This window comes from Aquila chrysaetos, chromosome 3 (genome assembly GCF_900496995.4).
Source record: "Aquila chrysaetos chrysaetos chromosome 3, bAquChr1.4, whole genome shotgun sequence".
NCBI lineage: Eukaryota > Metazoa > Chordata > Aves > Accipitriformes > Accipitridae > Aquila > Aquila chrysaetos.
The window spans coordinates 42,658,738-42,682,954 of record NC_044006.1 but is presented as its reverse complement, the minus strand read 5'-3'; the positions used below and the strand labels follow the sequence as shown (position 1 = coordinate 42,682,954).

General features: G+C 43.9%; 1 protein-coding gene across 6 annotated transcripts in view; it reads right to left on the bottom strand.

Annotated features, from left to right (window-relative positions):
* OSBPL3 (oxysterol binding protein like 3) overlaps window positions 1-1,652 on the bottom strand; it is a 96,356-nt gene extending 94,704 nt beyond the window's left edge. For 5 of the 6 annotated variants that reach the window (XM_030009314.1, XM_030009320.1, XM_030009319.1 and 2 more), the window contains exon 1: window positions 1,412-1,652. The gene's annotated coding sequence lies outside the window, so the exon portion shown is untranslated. The remainder of the gene's footprint in view (window positions 1-1,411) is intronic. The other variant, XM_030009315.1, reaches the window with a different exon arrangement.
* Between the last annotated feature and the right edge of the window lie 22,565 nt (window positions 1,653-24,217).

Here is a 24,217-nt window from a genome sequence, read left to right as displayed (position 1 = left end):
AGGAAAAGAGAATAAAGAATCGTGAATGCTATTGCTTTATAGACAGACTAGGAGCCACGGTGGAAAATATTTAGCTTAATCTATTCGGAGCACAGACTAGGGAGTATTACTTAAGGTTTTCTTTTTAAACATTTTCAATAATAAAAAACAAAGCTCATGGAAATTAAAACTGTTGTTATTCATGGCTTTACAGAAAACGTCCACGAAAACACTTGCTTTAAATACCCAAACTGGACTTACAAGCTCTGCTGAAATTATGTAGAGTGAAACATCCTGAACTCTATAATTAATCAATGAAAGTCAAGGGATAAAGCAACAACCAACTGTTCCCTGTGTCCTTTCTCAAGAAAGGGGAGAAGGAAAAACACTGTTACCATCATTGGAGGCCTAGGACAGAAATGTAAATGCCCTTTCTCTAGCCATTCTAGATAACCTCCTAGTAAAAATAAATCAGCAAGTGTCAGTGAAGAGTACTTCACTGTCAGTGAACTGTACCAAACAGTTTTCAAGTAATAGAGTATTTAAATGCTCATATTGCCTAATTCGTCCTCACATGGAAATTAAAACAAGCTGGAAAGTGAAGTGGCTGGACTTAATTAACCTATTTTCTTGAAGATGTGGGCAAGAAGAAAAAAAATAATAATGGTGGCATTTTTTATTTTACACGACCACAGATTTAGACAAGAGCGACGGCTTTGCAAACATGCCCGAGACTTCTGAAGTTACTTTTAACAGCCAGCCGGCTGCCAACTCGATTCCCCAGAGCACGCAGCAAGCGAGGAGACCCGTCCCTGCCCACCCCTCCGGGAAAGCCACCTCTCCGCCCGGGAGGTTGCGCCTGGGGAGTGGCTGCCCGGCGTATCACGGTTTATCTGGAATTCGCTCTGTCTCGGCGCGCACCGGGAGTTAAATGATGAGCAACCCTCAGCACCACCCTCCCGAAGCAGGGGAAGGTGTTTTACGTTCGCTGCCGCTCCGGAACAGACTGCCCGCTCCGGGGCTGTAGCGGCGCGGCCGGGGACCCCGACGGCCGCAGGAGGGGACCGGAGACGGGCTCGGCGGGGCAGGCGGGAGGCGCCGGGGCTAAGGCGCTGCGACAGCAGCAGCCGCCCGCCCGCCCGCGCCGCGGCCAGCAGCCCTCGGGGTTCTCGCTGCGAGCCGGGTGAGAAAAGTGCTTTTTATGTGGTAAAAAGCCACTTTTCTCGCCTGCCGAGCTCGCCGGCGGCCGCCGCGCCCCCCCCCCCCGCCTCCGCCCCGCGGACTACCGGCACGCCGCGGCGCTTCAGCGAGGGGGGCCGCAACCGCCACCCGCCCACCCGGGGACTACGCCTCGCCACGCCGCCCTCCCCCCGTCTACTACAGCGCGGTGGGGAAGCGGCCCCGTGGCCGCCAGCCCCGCCCGGACACCCACCTGAGCCCCTCACCTGCCGCCGGCCGAGCTACCGCCCGCCGGGCGCCCCCGCCATGGCCCCCGGGCAGCGGCGCCTCGCAGCCAGCAAGAAGGAGGGAGGAAGGAGTCGGGCGGGAGCGACAAGCGCAACCATAAAGAGCCGCTCTACCTGCGCCGGTCCCGGCGGGGAGGGCGGGGGCGCGCGGAGCGACACCGCCGCTCGCTTCGGCGTCTGGGGAACATCCACGAGAGGGACCGGGGGCGGGACCGTCGCGCTCGATTGGCAGCCGCCCTGACGAACGGGAAGCGCCCGTTCACCCCCGCCGCCCCGTGCTAAGGAGGCGTTATTCCCGCCCGCCCTCCTCGGCCGTTGGGGTGAGGGAAGGGGGTGTTTCCATGACGTCACGGGCGGCGCCCGGCGGACAGGTGGGGGAGCGGTCCCTGAGGGGACGCGGGGACAGGAGCCCTGGGCTAAGCCGGGGCTGAGCCCGCGAGCCGGCCTTAAGCAGCTGGGATAGGACGGGACAGGGCAGGGCACGCGGTGCCGCGGGGGGGGGGCGAGGCGCGGAGCTGATCCCGCACCGGCCTTGCCGGAGCCGGGGGAGCCATGGCTGCCTCAGCCGCCCCGTCCCGAGGGAGCGGCTGCCCGCGCCCTCGGAGCGACGTGCGAGCGGGCGCCGGCAGGGAGAGCTCGTCCGCGGGTCGCCGCACCCACAACGGCCAGAGGGGGTCAACGACCGGGGAGCGCTCCCCGCGCCCGGCCTTGCCCGCCGCCTCGGGACGGGCTTCCTCCGCGGGGAGAGAAACACCCCTGCCCGCCCCCCTCCGCCTCCCCCCGCCCCGCACCGGCGTCCTAAAATTAGCGTGTTCCTCTGGGTCTTATTTAAAAAGAAACAACCTGAATGACTAATTAGATCCAAGCCGTTAGAAGCGCTCTGGACTGCTTCCGCGAACCGTTTAATGTGTGCGCTAAATCTTTCCAAAATTATTACTGCTTCCGAAGACGTAGACGGGATGTGACCTGGCACACAATTCACACAGTTTTTATTTACAAAGTGCGATTTAATCCCCACTTAGGAGAAAGGGAGGGGGGCGGGAAGAACCACCCTGATTTCCCTACTCCGCCTCAAAACTGATCAGCTGCTTTTCGATTCCATTCGGAACTTGGTGCTTTTCTCAGCTGCAGTGATTATGGGAAACAGAAACCCTTTTCTTCATTGATACCTTTCATACTGCAGTAGAAAAGAGCAGAAGCACTTGAAAAAGCAAGCTCAAGTGACATGCCAAAAGCTGGAGAGGGTACTCATGGACGGGAACTCGTGGTAGCATAGCCTGGGAGTAGTACCTTGCACTTTGAATGAAATCTTACAAGGGCATGAGAGACACTGCAGAGTATCACATTTATTAAGAACACTATCCAGTGGAGGCTTCCCAAACCATAGACACCAAAGCGACTCGAACACCTCGAATGCTGCTTTCAGAGCTGGCCAGCGTGCTACTACAGCAGAGAGGGCTCCAGTTGCCTCTGCTGCTGACTGTAGCCATACAGCCTGATGATAGCTTAAGGGGATGCTGCCTATGCAATGAAAACTCAAGCGATGATGTTTTGGTCAGCATCAAGCAACAAAGTCAAAGAAAAGCAACAGAAGCAGTTTTAGTTTTGCTTATATTGTTTAACGTAGCTTCAAGTTGCTGCTGTATGGGAGTTCAGGCATTGCCAGAGGGTATTTGTCAGGGTGCAAACAACTGGAATTTAACAATAGCTTATAGCAATTCCTTAGGTTTCAGATTTTATAAAAGCTTGTTTTTATAAAGACAAGTTCTAGGACAAAATTAGCAGTGTCCTTTTAAAGAGCACAGTTGTTGAACTAAAGGCACCAAATAGCCTGCAGCAGCAAATCAGTTAAGGCAAAATTAGGCAACTGGAATATGTTGATGGTACACCTTTCTAGTGATCACATGATGTAACAACATACTATTAGGTAGCAGTATGTTTCCCATGCATGTGCGGCCTGTTCCAGCTCCCGCTGAAACCAAACTCAGATCACCTCTTGATTTAGAAAGGAATGGGTGGCTCCCTGAGGATGTACAGTCTCCAGGCCCTGCAATGAAAAGGAAATGAACAAAGCAAAAATAAAACTCTTTTCTAGTCCAAAATCTCCATCTTGAGTCCTGCTGTATAGACATTGCATTATTTGAGCTTCCTGAAATATTTAGGACATTTACTGTTCCTGTGTTCCATCACAGCAAAAAACATAGACTGAGCACCAGTTTTTTGTGCTGTATTAAATTGTTTCACTGGAGTCTCATCAGGAAGGAGTTTGATCTTTCTATGGATTTCAGGCTTTGTTTCCTTTCCTTTTGTTCTGCTCTTCTGTTGAACTGAAACAATGAAAAAATATTGGAGTGGTCTTTTTTCGTGGGCTAAAGAAAAGTTTAGAAATAAATTAATAGGCAGCCCTTTGAGAATAAGATCATTCTTTCTGTTAGAAAATCAACACACAGAGAAATAGTGACAGTCTGTTAACTGAGATGGCAAAATACAAGATGATTGTACAGATCAGGGGAAATATACAGGCAGAAAGCCTCTGCCTGAATACAGATGGCTGTTTTTCCTTCTTAATAGATCCATCAACACAAGCCCATCCGGATTATAATAGTAAAAGGAAGGTGGTTAGGGTGTTCCTCAGCACCACGCACTTAACCTTCAATTTATCCTTGCTCTTTGGTTTTTCTGTTCTGATTGATGGAGCCTCATGACACCACAATCTTTCCAGAGCTATTAAGAGGAACTCCATTCTGCATAATCCAACAGGTATTTTTTTTTAATTCAGCTTCCCTTTGATCTCATATAATTCAGAATTAAATTACATGGCCTGAATTTACTACTTTGTGTGTCCTTTTAGCTTGCTCTTTCCTGTGGTTTTGTAAAGACAGTTCTCAATAATGTTTCCAGTGGTGCAATAAAAGGGATTGTCTTTTGATTTCCAGCTTTTTTTTTTTAATTATTAGGTGAAAATAATTACTGCATCTCTATTGAACTCAATGCAATGATGTTTCATGTTTAAGCAATCTTAGTCTCCTGTGAGTGGACAAGCTTCCATACCATGTATATGGACCAAACAGAGAAGGCTCATTATGAGATACAAGTTATGTCCTGTGGTTTGAGCTGAACAACTAAGACAAATAAGACCTGTGAAGAGCTTCTACATTTACAGCAGAGGAATATATTTATCAATATGGTTGTGGCCAAGAAGGTGTGAGCAGCAGGAGAGTTGTGTACATTGCAAAGTTATTGGATTAATCTATCTTTCTCTCCTGATGACTATGCACATATATCTTCAGTCCTGGGCAGGAGTCATCTGTCTTGAAATTCAGCAACATCTTTCCTTGTGCACCAAAATAAATCTGTCCTTGGTAGCTTTCCTCTTTCCACCAGCCCTCCCCATCATGTAATTTCTGTCCTTATGCCAGTACCTTTTATTTTATTGTCGATCACCGCTGAGAAGCCTTCTATCCCATTGACAATGCTTTGGCAAATGTTGCTGTTGTCCTGTTGCATTTACAGGCTGGTATCATGTAAGCTACTGGCACTACCTTTCCTGTGTCTTTCTTGCTGGTACTTCTAAATGCTTGCCTGTCTCCCTAATCTGCCCAGGCCTCTTTCCACATGACTGTAGTCACTGGCTCTTCTTCCATGGCTTGTCTGGCTTCCCAGCTAGAATTAGCCTTGTTAAGTTCCCTTTGGAGCCCTTCTGAATAGCTCTGAGGTACCAAGTTTACCTCTGAAGTGCCTGATGCTGTAATGCCCATGTGAAAGCATCTCATATGTGTAGCAAAATTCATTTTTGCAAATACTCTTAGCAGTCTTGATTCTGCCCTTCATTTGTATGGTGATCAGACCTCTACAGCTGTGGGGGAAAACAGACCAGCTGTTGCAGCAACCTTTACTCTTCTCCCTACAAACTGCTAAACTGGCTGTAGTTTACTTATTCAGATGAGGGCAGAGAGTGCAGGAAGTCTTACAGTCTTTCCATGTTGGCAAAGCAGATCTGTGGCCAGAAGTTAGTCAAAATGGGAAAGCAAAAAACTGAAAAGGAATGAATATCCACCAGCTTGGCACTCAGCAAGGCATTACCCCTGGGGACTGTACCACAGTGAAGAAAGTAAGCAGATGTTCCTTTCCCCATACCCAAACTGCTCTTCAAGAGAGTCCCTGTGCCACATAGTCAAAAGAAGTTTGCTCTGGCCCAAGACTTACAAAGCTGGAGTAGGATGAACCAGGCAGCAAACATTCATAAAATGCACAGATTTACTATGGCTGCCATGAGCATGCATAGTGTATACCTGCTGGGTAACATGACACATGATAGCTTTACAGCCTCTTTCCACGGCACTGCTGATCCACCCCGGAAGGCGCCAGTGCACACCAAAGAAATAGAGAAGGCATGCAACATAAATTCTTTAAAAAAAAACCCTAAAGCCGAAAATGCAGACTCTGGAGAACCCTGTCTTTCTTGTGTGTGTGCTTGTGCAGCACCTGCCACAATAGGATCTGTGGACTTGGAAAAAGCTGAATTCCAAATAATAACATTCATCACTCGTACTAAAAGTACTTTTCTTGCTGTTGATTTGTCTTGCATTTGTCTGTTCCATTTAGCTCCAGGGAAACTGGGAGGGCCCAGTTGTATTGGATCTAGCTACCAGGCTTACTGCATTTGAGGGCCAACTTGTGAATGTCAAGTGGTCACCATGTGGTGAATGAGCCAATCTAATGTCCAGACCACTGGAGAAACAGGGAGTTAAGAATCACTAAGCTTCTGCTTCACACAGACAAGGACATGCTTCAAGCAGTTACTTTAATACTGACTTGGATATGAAAGACAACTCCAAGGTTTTCAAGAGAAAATTACTCTGATTTTTTAAAAATAGTAGCATTTTCCTTTAAGAAGAAAAGCTAAACAAACTGGCAATTGAGGATTCTGGATTTGTCAGTCTTGTGCTGGTTTCATACATGTCAGATGCTGTTTTATAACATTTATCCTCCTCCCCCTCATTGGTGACTATTACTCATTCTTCCAAGTATTCTGGGATTTTAGTATTTATCTAAAATGCAGTCAGATGGAAAAAAATAGTCCTATTTTTTCCATATTACTTAAGGCAGAAAGTATCAGAGTACATGGAAGTTTACTGTATTCAGAAAGCATGTTTACAGAGGTGTGATACAGGTCTCTGCAGAATCTGGCATCCAGATGCCATTCAACTGGCAGAGGGCAATACAGCTATCAGGAAACAGTCTAATTCAGTGCACTGTGGGCCAGATAATCCTCCCCTACTGATGCAAGCCTGGTTATTCGGGTTGCTGGTGAGGGGTTCTCTCTGGAGTAGGAGAGACAGAAACCTCCTGTGGGGCACAAAGGATTAGCAGAGATATTCCACACCCATGGGTCTTTTGCCTTTCTAAAGTCTTATGTAGTTGCAGATAGAAGACTTAATATGTTGTCCCTTGCAACCAAAGTTTATACTTACTTCACTGGGGTCTGGGTGAGGCCCAGGCATACCTCTTGTATTATTCTTTCTTGGTAACTATTGCACACAGTGTGGAGCACTTCAAGTCCAGAGGTTAGGTCCCTGCTCTCCTTTTCTCAGAGGAACTGCACACAGATTCTTTAATCTTTGAAGATTGTCATGTTTTCCGCAGTGAGAATAAGATCCAGATTTCTCTCATTAGGGCTAGCTTTGCTATTCTTTTCCTTTGAATAGACACAATAGGAAAAAATGTGGAAACATTAATGCACAAAAACTGCTGACGTCAGGTTACTTCATTCTTTCAGGACCATGAAAGCAAAAGGTAAGGTAAGGCACTGAATTTATATCTAGAAGGCATTTTCTGGAAGGCCATGGGACAGATGCCTTTGCATTTCACTTCAAAGTAAAAATAAATTATATCGTTCAAACCTTGTAAATTGTACCTAAAAGGTACATTTCCTGACAGCATGGGCAAAGTTTTCCATTGTGTGAACTCCTTAAAGTTGCTAGTGCTTCATTTGAGTGCATGTGATACTCAGCAAGGGTCAGTAGTGGCAGTAACAAGCATGAACCTGACAATGTGTGCAAGTCCAGCTACAGACATTAAACTTGTTAGCAGACAGTTATTCTGACTGGTATCAGAATGGAAGAGCAGAGAATCAACTCTCCTCACACTCATTTGAAAGTTAGGCTTCTGGCCTCTAAACAAGGAACTGTTCCAGAGCCTTCCTGCTCCAGTGATGAGACAGTCTCCCAGTTCTCAGACTAGGCATAGTTACAGCCAGTTCGTGGCTATTGATACTTTGCACTCCCGGACCTGCACCTCAGTAAAAAGTTAATGTACCAGACCTAGCCACAGCTCTTAGATGTATGTACATAGGTAAGAATTTCACTAGAGGAGAGTAGAAAGCATGCCTGTTGCTGGTGTGAATTAACTGTTCATTTTGAAACTGTTCAGTCTGGCTGCCAAGTTGCAGTGGGAAAAGCTAAGCTAGGTGGGATGAGTTCTGCTGATATACAGTAGTAGCCTCTCCTCTTTCTGTACCGCAGCCATTAGTGTCATGGCCTGAGTTTTAAAACAATTCAGAAGCATAATAGTATGGCTTACTTCCCATTTTCAGTGCTGCCAACACTGTGTTTGACAGAGAAATACATCTTCCCAGACATCATAACCCTGACTCCACACAAAACAAGTCAGTAAGTCCAGACAGATTTCCCTTTTTTTTTTTTTTGAGAGGCTAGCAATGGTTCCAGGCAGAAGGAATGTCCAAGAAATGAAATCTTCACCTTTATTTGAAGTAGCATTACCGTTCCAGGCAGCTGCATCAGACCAGTTCTAGAGCTGCTGAAATTTATGGAAAAATCATCCTTCAAGTTCAATGAGATTTGGGTCAGATGCCTTGCCTAACGGATCAAAATGTTGAGTGGCTGGGATTTTCCCTTGCATCTCAAGACATTGATGAGCATCCAGGCAGCTTTTGGGAGGACAACCACCTTCCCCCACTATTGCTCCACGCTAATTGAGGCAAGACAGGCAACCCAGTCTATTGCTCAATCCATCCTTTCATCCGTGCTGTTTTTCTAAGGGCTTGCTGTTGAGTAATGGGTCTCTGTGGTTAAGAAAGTTTTGACAATGATAAAGCAATGAAAGCCTTCAATTGAACTCAAAGATGATTGCTGAGAAAGAGAAGAACAAAAGTATTTATGGCATTAGTGCCACAGTCTGACACGACTGACTGACAAAGTAAAATAGAAAAGCAAACCTCCCCCACAGCCTGCCTTGGGCAAACACAAATATAGAGGTCACTAGCAAAAGGCATGAAAGGAAGTTTACTCACCTGCAGCCAAGGTATAGCCAGTTCATCACGGTCACCTCAACCCAGTCAGTTGCTAATCAAGCAAGTAGTCACTTGGCACAAATTCAATTAACAGTGCGCTCAACCATGACAGAGATATGCAGCTGCCTTTCTACTTTCCTGCCTCCAGAAGAGGTGTGGAAAAAGGATATGGGTACAAGGTTTTAAAGCCAGCCACTTTTAAAATCTCCTTTTGAGTACAAATAGACACGGATTTACCAGCTGTTAAGATTTTTATTTTAATAAACCGCTATTTTTTAATGGAATTAAAAAACCCAAAACAACAAACTGTTGAAAAGTTAAGCAAATACTATAGCAAAAATGTTGAGGCCATTGGTCTGTACACATTTGTAGGAACGAAGAGTGAAAAAGTATATTTTAAAGTCTTTAAAAAGGGAAAGTCCTCCATTCATAACCAAAGAAGAAAAATATTTGGCAGAGACATGGAGCTGTTTATGTACATTCATTATCACACTAGTGAGTATAATGGAATGCCAGGAAATAACTACCTGCAGGGAATTCAGCATTTTGTCTTAGTTTTTAGAAGTAATAAAGGCGAAAGACTCGTGGAGACATCTTTGAATAGATGAAATTAAATCACGTTACATAACTGGGAGCAGGTGATATAAGAATGTCCAGTGAGAACTAAAATAAGAAGCAGATGAATTTAGGAAAAGCCATCCCACAAAATGAAAAATGCACTTTGAATTAGATGGGCTGTTTATCTGACCTCAAAGAGCTAAGTCAATGTGCTATGGCAAACATTTACTTTGCAAGGTGAAAATGAAAAACATAGTATTCGCTCTTTAAAGTGGAACTCATGTTGATTTTAGGAATCATATAGGTTATAGAGTTTTAGTTCAGTGTTGAGGTAAAGAATTAAAGGTGCATTTTTGAGATAGCTGCGGGACTATTATAGGCTGGAAGCAAACAGTCATAACAATAGGGGGAGAAAAGCAAGCAAATATGCCTCCCATGCACTGGCTTTGATAAGCCAAAATAAAGTTACTTGCTAATAGTGGGAAAAACATTTATTTTCTAAGACGTGAACATTATTTCAATATTAAAATAATGGCTAATGAAGGATGAGGGGATGCAGTTAACTCAGAGCCTTGAAACACTGTCAATAAAGTCTTTCTCAAAGAGGCTGTAAAGGAGCTTGAGAATCAGAGGTGAAAGGTAAAGTTCTGTCATGAGTTAAAAACTAGCTGAAAGAGAGACTACGAAGAACTAGAATAAATTACTACCTCTTAAAATGGAAAAAGGTTAATAGCAGGATGCCCCAATAACCCTGGCTGGAACCAGCATTCTGTATATTACTCAGAGTGAATATTCAGATGAATAGTCTGGTGGTAAAATTTGCTTGTGATACAGATTATTTGGGTTTGGCACAGTTTGGGAGGATTACGAATACCAGATGGATCTAATAAAGCTACCGTAAACGTTTGGAAGCAATATAATTGCAAATGAAATGCCAACAGAGAAAGTTCAAGATAAGGCTTATTGGAAGGAACGTAGGCTATGGCGCGCTTGTGTGCAGTGGGCTCTGAATGAACTGTAACCTCCAAGGACAGCTCTAGGCCGAACTGGCAAGAAGACCATTAAAAAACCACCGGTAAAACTGTCAGTGTGATTGCTGTCATCTTGAGACTGTTTGCAAATATGAACTGACTTTGCCAAATAGTTTCAGCAAGAAAAGACCCATAAATGTTTGAGGGCCAGATTCAAAAAAGTGAAGTAGTAACTGGAGCACTTGGCAAAGATGCAGGAGAACCAGTTCCGCTTCCTCTCCTGTGAGGGAGTTGCATATCTGGTGGGGGAATGCCAGAGCTACCACAGCACAAACTGTGCCAAAGGGTGTGGGTTGAGGGGTTTAATTTACTCAGAGAAAAAAACCAAAGAGAATGAATCCCTGACTTTGGCAGTGATTAAACTATTCCCAAGACGATGCGAGGTTTTAATGCCTCTACCTGATCTAGTGTGTTTAATTAGCTGTATGCCAAAAAAACCTTGATTCCTTTCAGCTGTCTCTGAAGATGCTTCAGACAGGCGGTTAGGCTCCCACATCATGGATAAGCGCTTACTCACTGAAGAAGCAGGAACAGTAATGTTGAAGGGAGGGTTAGATTATATTTTCCTCTACTTTTCTTCTAAGCAAAGCCTTTCTCTGAGGCTGAATGGAATATTTGCGTCAAATGAACCAGTGTTTTTCAGGGTTTTATTTTGGCAAGGAGAAGATACACTTCAGTCTTGATTGTAACCAATTTTTGTTTAAATTGTCCAGTTTAGCTGTCAAATCAATTTGTGGTGCTCAAGATGCAAGTGCATGTTGACAGCTTATCCAAGACATCTGCCGAGTGCTCAGCATATATCAAAAAGTAAGGTATTAGCATTTGTAAGAAGAAAAATGAAAGGTAATAAACAAAACAATATGATACCATGCAGTGTTCTTCTGGTCTTCACTTTGCCAGTTAACAGAAGGCTGCTACAGAGGTTTGAAACTTAAAGGAATTTTTCAAAGACATCCCGCATTGCTTTCTTGTGCAGCTTTTCGCACTTCCACTCCCTCATTTCATCTACCTCTTTTATCCTTTGTTCCTTCACCTGACCCACATATACCATAAATGCAGACCCAAACATTGCCTCTACTATTTATCCTCCGTTTTTCCCCTTTTCCCTTCTCACCTCCTCAGGCGGCCATCCTGTCACTTCTGTATGTATCTGAGATTGAGAATAACTTGAATTTGAAAAGCACCTTGTTTAGCAGGTACGTGCTAAAAATCTCTATGCTTTCAATTCTTGAAATCTCACACATAAAAGAAAATGATCCAGACATAACCAGCTAACACTTTCAGAAATCATGACTGTCATCATGAAAGTTCCTCAGTGTCAATGTGAGGTCTGTATTCAGTATTCACTCTCCAAACGAAGAAAAGTGACACAGACAGTGTGTGTGGGGAAAAATGGAGTGTACTGCTTGGACTTCTGTGTTCTCAAAGTAGCTCAGGGAGGAGGTGCCCAGAAAGGTGGCTGTCGTTTTTATCCAACAAATGTAGGCTGAATGGCAATGACATCTTCAAACTGCCAGCTGAAAAGATCTGAGTCATTCAGGTGAGATTTCTGAATATAAATGGCAAAAAAAAAAAAATTCAGAGTAAGAAACTTCAGAGGGAAAGAGAAGACAGTATTTCATGGGTAGCAGAAGTAATAACTCTGATCTCCTACAGATTTGTTTCCCTACATGTTTCCTACAAAGATCCACTCAATAACCCCAGTTTTCCCCTCATCTTTTCCAGTTTATCTACATGTCCCTAAGCTCTCCTACAATAGTGTCACTTCACTTCAGGTCCTCTAATTACCAGGCAGGGAAGAGGCCAGATGTGCCATAGCTGAATTAGAGCTCTGCACCTGGTCAACTAGTAGCACAGTCTAATGGGCCAGCCTGTTCTCACCCAAAAGAACAATGGCTGAATTTTTCCTCCTTTTCCTGCATCTTGAAGGAAATAATAGGCTTTTTCTACCTAACCAAGGATTTTTTACATGATTTGCAGGAACTTTGCAAATTTGCCAAATCTGCCTGAAATCAGTCTGCAGGTTCATAGTTATTAGAACTAAATTGATAGATGGGTGAACAAACAACTTGGCTGAGTAGGCATTGTTTCCTTAGGAAAACAGACTAAAAATAGTTTTCCGTTGTGAATGCCCAACACTCTGGGGCCTCTTTTCACAATGAATAGACTCAAATAATTTTCAGCCATTTTAAAAGAAGTAAAGCCTAGCTATCTGATCCAGCTGAAATAACTTTGTAAACGGAAATTAGCTCCTAGAAATACAAAAGAAGAAAAAGGCAAAAGAGTCTCTAATAAAAGCTGGGTTGAAGCATTGCAAGTACGGAGCAGACTTCTGGCTAAATACAGCCATCCTAGCCACCCGATGCAGTCATTCTTGTCTTTTTTAGCTTGTGTGAAATACAGGCAAGTGGGTTTTAGTTTACATTAACCCATCCAAAACCACAACAACTATAGTGTCCTCCTAGTTAGCAGGGGAAGAATTAACCAGGTGGCATGGTAACTGTGCTCTCGGTGCAGAGACAGCCACACAGGCTCCATGTGAGCCAGGTCGAATCTGGAAGTGATATACCCATGTTCTCATGGGGATCCGCTCTAGGACTTACTGGGTTGAGCTCATGCTAGTTTGGAGAGCCTTGTACTGCAGAGTTGCCTACAATTTAATCTCTTTGTGTGTGCTGATGCCAAGTTTTACCAATGTTTTTATTAACTTTGTTATTGTCTTGTCTAGCTTATCCTAACACCTCCCTCATGACTAACTGGGCAGGATTGTGCTCCTGAATCTGGCTCTGCAACCTGAGGGTGGCCTTCATAGACTCTGCCAGCAAAGATAGAAATGACCAAATTATTCCCAACTAGATTCTTTCTTCCAGTAGAGCCCAGATAGGATTCAGCAGTGTTTCTCCAGCCAGATATACTTTAAAATCTAGTTGTCCTCAAGCATTCACCCCAAGCCCTTTAATCCCAGTCCTAGCTCATGCAGTGGGTGAGGAATGTGAAAAGCTTCTGTCCTGCCTGTCCTACGTGAAAAAATGGCTTAAATTGTGAAAGCTAACAGGGCACAGATAGTTGGGTGTATGTGTGGGGGAGTGAATGTCTGAAGCTGAACTTCTGAACTGTCAAGCAGAATCCTGCTGCTTACTAACTGCAACTGGTACAGGCTGGTAGTAAATTCTGGTAACACCTGGACTAAACAGAAGTGGCACATCCCAAATCCTGCAACTAATGAAGAGATGAGACAGAACAACCAATTACAAGGCTGATCATGTGCATTGTGCTTCTGCACACTGGCTCTTCAGACTGGGAAAAACAGGGTCCTGGAATTCCAGAAAGAAGAGCAGGTGATAAAATGAAGGGTTCCCAAAAGGAAGTGCTCTCAATAAAAGGAAGGTGGCCTGGAAAAAGGAAGGTGAAGATCTTGGCTAGAGGAAAGGTCCTGAAAGTGGGGGAAGATCCTAGAGACCAAAGGGCTGCATGTAGGTGAATGCCAGAGGATGGCCTTCCTGGCTGGACAGTGATATCCCTGCTGGGAAGGGAAGTTGAGACCTAGTGGACATAATGCTGGGGTGGTGGCGGGAGTGAGTGAGTATGTGAAATAATTACGAAGGGTAAAAGTTCTAATACTGTTGGTTGTTAAGTAAACCCCAATTCCCAGATCCATCATGGGCTGTCTTTTACTCTGTCTCATCTACAACACTGCCCTTTTTAAAGTAGCCTGCATTTCCTGGGCTAGAGATGGTGTTGGCTCATGTGACTTTTGTACATTTCTTTGCTGTTGTGATACAAAAAAATAGAAAGAACATTGTCATATAATTACTGTTTTCCTCCAAAGAATTCTCAGCTGAGACAAAAGCACTCCAAAGCACAGCTTTCAATGGGAGAGGAACATTGACACTCTTAACCCTGAAAGTAGGCGCCTGAACCAGAGTAATGCAGTACAAGAGGTACACATTGGTCTGGTTCAAAAAACTGCCAGTATTCTAAATATTTGTGCGTGGGAAGGGCCTTTTCCAGATGTAATAAAAAGAGCTAATATGGAAACTCATCAATATTAAGAAGTCTGCAAACTGTTAAAATGCGTGCAATTAAAAACAATTTTCAGGAATACAATCAATTTACAATGCAATAAAATTGAGTAGTGTGTAGCTAAGTCATAGTAATACTTATTTTTCAAATTGCCCGCACCTAGCAGTGACATACCTTTGAGTGACTAAGCTCAAGTCCTTTTCATTGTATGAAGTGAAGCACTGGAGATTTGCAGTGACATCTTACATCTTACTGTGTGTTAAGCTCATCTGGATAATAAGCACTAGTCTTGTATCAGCAATCTGCTTCTCCTTTCTCCTCTGACTCCACAATAAATTCTTGACAACTCTTTCTGATGGTCAGATATGTGCTTCAAGAGCACGTTAAGCTGTCCATGTGGACGTAGCCTTTTGTCACTGTTTTCAACAAAGTCTTGTAAGCAGAGCTGACAAAAGTCAGAGATCTCTAGTTGCTCGGTTACAAAGAACCACTTTCTTTGGCAGCACAATACCTTATGGCAGCTCAGGGCAAGCATTTTCTTCTGACAACATTTCAGCGATGTAATCATAAAAGCTGCAAACAGTTATCTTCTCAGAGAGTTTCTGAAACTTACTGGTGAGGGGAGCAAGAGAAAGTAGCAAGGACTCTGGCTGTGGTGTAACTCTTGGAAGGAAAAGGAGGGTGTCACTAGTTTGGCAGGTCATTTCTATTTCACTTTTTACTGCTAGATCTTCACAATCCTAGATTAGGAAAATAATAAAAGATGGTTGTCTTATCTTCAGCAGAGTAAACTTGTGCTTTTTTTTTGTTTTAGACCATTTTTGCGGACTATGCCCATTGCCTGTCTACAAAGAATATTGTTGCCACGTCCTTCAGCTTGGTGAAATGACTGTTGTGCAAAGCCTCTGGTTTTCTCTCTGAAACCAGGATTTCCAGCTGCCATTTGTTCCCTGATGAAGCACAGCTCTTCCTTTTTCATGTCCTTGTAAAGTTCCGCAGTACTTTGCATCAGATCACATACATGATGAGTAACATGGATTCTGCAAGTCTGGGGGTAATTATCCCAAGTCTTCTCACTTTGTTGTATCCCACCACTTTCTTGGAGGCTCACAGCAATATTATTGCTGTTGCCATTTGCCTTAGAACTTCAGTAGAGCTCAAGTTGTATAAGAATATAACACTGAACTGCAAAAGGGTGACACAGTTACCTTGACAAAGGGAACAGCAATCAGATCTATTGCAAATGCTATTCCTGGAGGAAGGTAAAAGGTGTAGATTTAGCCTCTGGTTGGTACAAACTCTGACCTAGGCATACTGCCAAGTGAAAAAAACCTCCATTCACTGAGGAAGTGGCAAATAACTGTATGGTGGACTGGTACAAGTTCTGTACAAGCGGAATCTAGTTTCTTGCATAACAGCAGCTCTTTCAAGGTCACAGCTTGATAAGGCCTTTTCACGTTTGCAGAACACCCACACTAAACACATCAGAAAGCCAAGAGTAGGAGAAGGTGTTAAACACTACACTTTGGGTAAGCTCTACTTACATGAGCTGGCTCAGTAGTGACTTCTGCCTCTAATTCGTACAGATCACTGCAGTGAAAGAGAGAACTGCTGCTGACACACGTACACACGCTCTTTAGAGCTGTGGCTCTTCCATTTGCTTACTGCAGTTATCAGGGAGCTGCTCCCTGGCTAGGAAACACTATTTTTTGCCATGCTAGAATTTCAAGCAGATGTGGAAGTTTGCGTCTGCCTTTCTAGTCGTTGCTGACAAGAGAGTGAATACAAAAACAAAGCTATGGCAATTGGGACTGAAGAGGGAAATAACTTATTCCATTAGCAGTAAAGAAAATTAAGGCTGATGTCCTGCAAATGTATTTTCTGTGTCCTGAGCACTAATCCATAGAGGTAACCCAACTCTCACCTATGCTTCTTGCAACACTGCCAACACCATGCCCCCAATCTTTGTCTCTCCTAAATCCTCCTCCCCCTCAAGCTCCTCTTACAGTCCCTTGATGTGTTCATAAAACATCCAAAGATCTACTTATGTCCCTTGTTTACAGCCTTCAGGCTTCCTGCTGAGCACGAGCAAGCACATGATATGAAGAGATACAGGCACAGTCACTGGTTAACCAGCTGCTGTCAGAGAGAAATCTCAGCTGAGTTCCTCCTGCTGCTCCCACTTTCTTGCCCCCATCCAGTCACCTGTCAGATCTTCATGCCTCTGAGATCTCTGCCCAGCCACCCCTTTTGCTGAAACTGGCCAACTTGTTCAAAACTCTTTGACAAAAGACTTCTTTATTTCCTTAAGACATGAAAGTGAAAAAAACCCAAACCAACCTGCTCTCTCTTTTTCTCTCTTACAAAAATAACCCACTAAGAAGAGTGTGCACACTTAGCATCCTTATACACTGGACAGTGAGAACCGATAGAAGTGAGAACCTGGCAAAGGATTGGAGGTGCGTGGTACTCCAAATAACAGAAGAACCACTGAAAATCTAGGGAAAAAACCTCAGGCTCAGCTCTGTATTTCTTCTTAGCCAGGCCCAAAGTGTCACGTATGCCCAGAGGTTTGTCAGAGATGCAAAATGTGACTGGGACAGCATTCCTGCTGCCACCCTGGATTCCAGGGGGTGATTGTGGCTGTGCTGCAGCAGCACCACCACTTTGCAGCAGGAGAGGTGTGGGGTGACATCCAAAGCATTACTCATGTCCTTCTGTCTGCAGATAAGTGATGATGGCAGTCCCTGGCGGCTCTTCCTGGGCACTGAGCCCAGAAGGCCCATCACATCTGAGGGGGGAGGCACTGTGCAAGTTCTCAGACTCTTAATTCTGACTCTTCCTTACCCAGTCTCCCCTGAGCTGCAGATATCATTTGAAAGGCCACAGACATCTCAGCTGTATTAACGATTCTGAGCAACTTCTGGTCCTCCAGTATTCCTGTGGTCTATCTACCTCTGCATGATCAGTGGCAATACAGGTGACTGTTGCATCATTCATTGTAGGGAACCTAAGTTAGCTACGCAAAAGAATTTTGTCGGGATACTTCATTCAATAATAAATGAAAAATGAGTCTTGCTTCCCAACACTATCCTAATAATAGCCCTTACACTAACAGCTCAGTAGAGCTCTGCACAAATGCTTTTGTCCTACTGATTTGGGTATAGGAGTAATATAAGTGTGAAACTCAGCTGACAACTGTGAAAACCAAGTTCTGGTCCCAATCCCAGCCATCAGACGTCCATGAAGGAATGGAACAGCACACACAACCTCATTGCTAGCCCTACTGCTAACATCAGGGAGGAAGCAAATGCAATGAAGATGATTCATACTTATAATATTTCCCATGTAAGCGTGTGGGAGTACTTTTAGCCTTTTACCATAAACTAAATTTAAAGAAAAGCAACAACTTGTTTCCAATTCAATAACAGAAGCATATGACATTTTATATTAGCCTGAGAAATGAGGGAGGACACAGTACATCATAATTCTCTTCTTTGATGCTCCATGTTTTGCAAATTCATGATATTTACATGCTATATTAAGCCATTTGAAGAGCTGCTGTCAGCCAGAAGCAGCAAATAAATGAGTGGAAGAATGTATTTGGAGAATCATGAGGAGAAAAGGCCACATCTTATCAGACTTCTGACTAATAAATATAGCACAGCTATGATGAGATCTTTCTAAGCTGTCATAAAATCTTTTGACTTTTAGAAAAATAGAAAAGATGAACAAAATTCTCAAATAAAGATTGATATGAATAACTGGATTTATGACCTGACTTCCTTAAACAGCAACAAACAAGTAGATAAGGTCTTGATTCAAGACACATTTCTGTCCATAGATGCTACAGCAGGAAGCTGGGCCACAAAGATCTGATTTTCTCCTCTTAGTGCTAACAAAATGATGGCTGAAGCAGATTTTAGGTGCCTCGTTCTTTATTGAGCACTGCCCATGATCCCCTGGAAGATGCCAAGGGAGCCCAACCAATTAACACAAACCAGAAATCTGCCTGTGAGAAATTATAAACAGAAGCTGTGGTATAGGAGACTGGTCATATGAAGTTAGGGATGACTGGCAGGATGGGATTACAACTTCCAACAGCACCTTGAATTTGGAACCTGTATCCTGATTTTTCTAAAGATATGTTGGCATTTTTTTTAAAACAGTACTCCAGAATTTAACTCAGGAAAAGAAGTGGCTGTCCTAGCAAGACAGGGAAAAAAATAAAAGGAATTTTTCAATATTCCTCTCTCGCCATTGCTCAATGGCATAAAAATACAAATCATAAAGTGTTGGTATGAGCTATCGTATTTCCTGGTCATTCAGATCACTACAGTACAGAGAAATCTCTTCATTTACCTCCTGTATATCTCCAGTCATTCTAGCTATCACAGAGACACCCCCTCCCCCCGCCCCACTTCTGCACGGTTCCTGTGCTGTAACTCCACGTGAGTTACAGCCAAGAGTGCAACTACAGAAACCTAAGTTCAGATCTTTTGTTTCTGAAGCTGTGCTGCTGCCAGCAGAAATCCACTGAAAGAACAGCTTAGAAGGACACATTTCTCCTTATACTATGTATTTTTACCATTTTATAGCTCATTGCCAAATGCAACAGTTGAAGCTATTGTAGCTCTAGCAAGCTGATGGAGATGAGCCAATTTTTACGACTCAGAATCCTGGCTCTATTTCCACATTCCTGTCCACCCACTTGTTCTGTATTGTTCCACAAAACCACCTCATGCCTGGGCTATTTATTTTCAAATGTGTTACAATTCTCTCCAATTACAGTGAGAGAGTAGATGGACTTGCTAGTTCTATGTGAAATATGCTAATTGTAGCATCATCTAAATAATTTTGGAAAGAGAGGATCAGCTCTATAAAGAACACAGTGAATGAAGGAGTAAAACACGACCATGAAGTAGTCCTGATAATTCAGGAATGTGAGTCAAGTATTTCAGAAAGTTTGAAGATCTGGGAAAATTGGTTTCTGGCAGTGTACAATAAAAAAAACCCCAAACCAAAACCCCTCCAGGCTTCTTGCTAATACAGTTGAATGCAATTTGTTTCTTTATATAGATTGCAGCGTACAAAACTTTACAAAGAGAGTCAAGAGTTGACGAAAGGGATGAGTCAGTGACTTAGAGAAGGAAAGAGGATTGGGTACACGTGGGGTAGCAGGTGTGACGCAGCAGTCCTTTGTTGTAGGACACCGCAAAAGTGCAAAACAAAGGAGACTTAGGGTTTGTCTGCAAGGGGACACTTGGTAAATTAAGCCAATTCATCTGACCATGGGAAACCAACATGCATTAAAGCCCCAAATGGGTGTCCTCATTTAGGATTACAGTGGTCCTAATGAGACTAAAGTGGTCTTTAATCCTCATCCTTTATTCCTTGGTGAAAGACTGCTCTGAATTGATTCAAAGGCATTTTGTAGGATGAATTCTTCAACATGCAGGTTTCTCCCTTTTTAAGTTATGCCAACTGACTTCAATACTTCTTGACTCACCATAACGTTGCTGATTTTCCCCATGAAACACAGCCTTAATTTGAAATAAGAGCAGGTTTCTTTCTGTCTGACAGGACAGAACGAGTATTCGGCAAACTGCAGCCAAGCACTGCATTGGGAGCACTGGAGACTGCATAACACCAGTCAGAGAACAGGTAAAACCAGAGCAAAAGCACTAACCAATCCTGCCCTGAGATAAAAATTTCCAGGCAAAAGCCCAGAGGTAGCCGCCCTAGACCAACAGCACACAAGCTACTGTTCCTAGGGTAAACCACCTTTGCTAACACAGGAATCACCTTGTGGTTTGGCTGGGGTAAAAATTTTCAGCCAGGGCAGATTTGCCTTAAGAAATTGTGTCACGTTCTTTAGGGTGGAACGTGGGGAGTAGGAGGTAGTTAGGGTTTTCCAAAGGTATCTCATCTATGTGTCCATAGCTCAGGGTTAGTTATAAAGCAGTCATGACGGCGCTTTGGGGGAGAAAGCAGTGCCTGCCACGGTCACTTCCCCATCTTATGGTACGAAATACGCTATGGTACTTATAGATGAGGAGAATTACACTCCTCCTGATTTCCCCCCGCAAATCCATCTGTGTGAGGCCTAAGAAGATAAACCCGGAGGAAGTCAGGACATACTGATCTCCAGGGCATATCCAGCTTTCAGCCTTCTGCACTCAGCTTCAAGATGGGATGTCAGCACCAAATGCGTCAGCTTGTGCAGAGCAGCACCCGTCTGCTAGAGCCTGGACATGGCTCAGGTTAATTTTACACAGCCCCAGCAGCTGTTTCAGGCTAGCGGCTTCCTTATGAACTGCCAGCAAATTAAAAATTACATAATTAAAGGAGGAAAAATGTCGATCCCATCTCAGCTCCCAAGGACACTGGCAGCAGAGAGAGTATGGGGATTATTCCTGACACTTGCACAGCACACCTGCTTCACTCTTGTTTTAAAATCTTCCGCTGAGGAACATACAAAACTATTTATTTTCTGATGAGGAAAGCCAAAACTGTGACGCTAATAGAAACCATACAGTTTGCAGCAGACTTTTAATCTTTTGACATGCTTACCTAATCTTGTAACGTGCACTTACCTGCAGTTTGGGATTGTCTATAGTCTACTTCTGCTATGAGTTACAGCAAATGTTTTCTCCATTCTGACTTCTGCATGAGCTGAAGTGTGAGGAGACGTTTCCACCTCAGCTTCCCTCATGTTGAAGAATTACGCCCCAGGCTCTGCAGAGTGGCTGTGCTGGCCTCCTCTAACAGAGAGGTGTAGAAGAGTCCTAACAGTGCTCTTATATTCCTATATAGTACCCTCTAAGTGAAAGATATTTGTGTGGCAAGCACTGGGCTAATTTTGGTGGTAAAACAGGCCAGATGAATGAGCAGGGCTAGCACAACCATCTCTCTGAATGACAGTAAATCGTTAAAGGTAGTTTGCAGTGCTGAGTCCAGCTACTACTGCCTGCTCAGTCCTAGGACAGATAGTGAGGCAACTCAGGCCAAACATTGAAGAACAGCTTCATTACTGGTAGGGGAATACAACCTCTGCTGATATTTCCAATGCACAGCGCGTCTTATCAGCCACAAATGGCAGATTGTGGGGGATGCTTTGGATCTTGGCTCTCTTTCATGATGTGGAATGTCACTGGACAACTCTAATCATACAGGAATGGAAACTTCTTTCCATCATGCTATAGCCTGCCAGTGTGACAATCAGGCCCAGAGGGATGAGAAACAACAGGTAGGAAGCTATATATGTGTACATGTCTGTGTGTAAGACACACAGAGGGAAAGCAAACAAACTTGATTTTCTCTGTATCAAGATGAATTTGTCTGGTCTGGCAGCAGTGAGACAGGAATCCTTACTGATGCACTTATTTGATCATCCCAGCGGCTGAAGCATATCTGAAAAGAGTCTCTAGAAAAGAACAGACAGCACGGTCTTTCCCTGGGGAGCTGTTGAGAAATTAGCTGTGTTTCTGCAAAGTCAAAACAAAGTGGACGCAGCAGAGTGAAAGTGCAAGAGATACAGGTGAGGCTTGTGCTGCTGCAGCACTCCTTGCACCCTTGCAGCTAGGTCAAATCCACAGCCTGTGAAATCTGGTGAGCTGGCATTAGCATTCAGCCTCTTTAAGGCATAGGTCTCTAATCCAGGTGTCACAGAGGTGTGCAGTCCCACCTGCTCAAGGAGAGGGAGAGGGAGAAGGGTGAAGAAGAGAAATGAAAGTGGGATGCGAGGAAAGAGAATGCAGAAAGAACAGGCTGGAGGAAGAACAGTAAGTTTTAGGTATAAGCTAAAGCCAGCAAAGATGGTGATGTTTCCTATGAGCCTTTCTTTTTCTTAGCAGAATTAGGATGACAAAAGCCCATCTCTCAGGAAAAAGGAAATGAGAGCCCCATTATGTTACAGAGCATTTCAGCAAAAGGTAAAAGTAGGGTCATGTTTGTAAAGCTGGACTCTGAGTGCCAACTTGGCACTTTCAGCATCAGTACCAAAGTGCAAACCCAAACGGTACTAACTAGAATGGCTAATCTCTTTTTTTTTTTTTTCAACAGTAAGGTCTGATTTCAGGTTTATTGGAGGAATCACTTTGATTTCTTGTTAATGCATTGTTTACTAAACATGATCTCAACAGATTTTAGACAGCATATTCTTTACAGAATAAATAGTTTTCTTTTTTTGCCTTTAGCTTTTTCTGACTTTTAAAAATAATTTCACAGAGCAAGCAGAGTTTGACTTTTGCTGCTTAAGACACCTTGGAGTATAGTCCACAAACACACCACCAGCTCTGCCCTTTTCAAGGGCATTCTGCCCAGAGTGCAGTGCAAAACTGCCCTAAGGAGAGCTGAATCTGGGTCAGAATCTTGCAACAAACAGCTTCAAGAATAAATCACAACCATTTTCATCTCATTATATTTTTGGTCATCCCTTAAGAAGCAAATATCTGGAACACTTGCAGTAAGTTCTGCAGAGGGCATCACTGAAGGTTAAGGAGAGCTATGTACATTCTGGACAATGAGTTTATGAGACACAGGGATGAAGACATTACTCTTTTTTTGAACTGTCCATTATACCTCTATGTCTAAACATTAATTGCTGTTGTCTAGAGGAAAGTGATTTACCTTAAGATAAATGTTATGGTCTGTGATCAACAAGCTATTGCTCAGTGTTAAATTAGATTTTCAAGTTTATTTCTGCACTGTAAAACTTGCAGCATCACAGTCATATAATGCCAAAAAGGATTTCTTGTCATTTGGCTAAAGGAAAGTGAGTGTTCCCCAGTAAACAGCTTCATTACTGAGTCCACTGACAGTACGTCCAACACACAGTCCTTGTGCTGCTTGAGTCGTACCTCATACATAGTTAAATACCCAGTATGGCTCATTTAGCCTTCTTTTATTTGCCTGTAGTTCTAATAAGCTAAGCATTAAGGCTGATTTATAGAACTGCACTCGCTCAGTATGAAATTTGGCAGAATACTTCTTCTCTCTCAGGACAGGCAGAGCCTGGCATAACAACAGATTTCCAGCAATCAAAGAGAAAGATTATATACTGTCCTACTGCATTAGGCCTAGCTAATCCCAAGAGCTTTCTGAACAATATGTGGAGGTGCAGTGGATCTTCTGCTGACATTTTTCTAATGTAGCTTTTAGAAGAACTGAGTATTGACTCAGCTTGATGGCAAGAGCATGGAGCAAAATCGATAGCACTGCTCGAGGTGGTGGGCAAAGCATTGGCTGGAATGACTGCAGAGCCTCCCCAGGCGTTTCCACCAGCACTTGACACATGCTGCTCTGCTTTGGGCCCCCACGCAGCCAGTTCCCTTCACAAGGAGGGGCAGGATCCTGCTCTGCTCAGGCTGGAGAAAGAAACAAATCAATACCCAGATTGATGTTCCCAGTCAGCCGCTGCCACTCGCCTGCCTCTCATCTCATGGAGGAGTTTGGTCAGAAGCCAAAGATGCAAAGGTCTCTCGGCCTCGCTGTGTCACTCATGAGCAACCACGTCTTTTGGAAGGCTACAGGGCCACCACATGTGTACGGCCAGCAGGCAGGCTCACCTGGTGAATCACCCAGGGATGCAGTCAGTGCTCTTTCTTGCAGAAACATTGCCCATGTCTCCGCGCCAGAAGACAGTACCTGGCTGTGACGCCTGACCTAGTTAGTATTAAATGAGTAGAGGCATCCAAGCTAGTTTCTCAGCAGGAGAACTTGGCTCTCATGAAGTGCTCTGCTAATGCAGCTCTTATTTCTTTAATAGCAATGCTAGCTCAGTAACAATTAGTCTGGAGACCTTTACATCGCGCTGCATTGTGGAGCACAGGTATACCTAATCCTTA